Here is a 253-nt window from a genome sequence, read left to right as displayed (position 1 = left end):
AGGGAAATATATTAATTCATCCATACCCAAATGTAGCTAATGCTGGACATCCTACAGTCAACTCTGCATTTCCTTGCATCTCACAACCAGGTTAATATATCAGGCAGTTGTTCTTTTACTGAACTCTTTATTAATAGTAAGAAATGAACTGTATAGTATTTGTTTTGAAATTATGATCTGTAAGAATATGAATTACTTTATAAATGAGCAGTATATAAAGATGTGACATTTGTTTTAGTATTCTTTATTAGCT

The sequence above is a fragment of the Fulmarus glacialis genome, unplaced genomic scaffold, assembly GCF_000690835.1.
Source record: "Fulmarus glacialis isolate BGI_N327 unplaced genomic scaffold, ASM69083v1 scaffold41246, whole genome shotgun sequence".
NCBI classification, from domain to species: Eukaryota; Metazoa; Chordata; class Aves; order Procellariiformes; family Procellariidae; genus Fulmarus; species Fulmarus glacialis.
The sequence above is the reverse complement of the archived record's forward strand: the minus strand, read 5'-3'. Positions refer to the sequence as shown.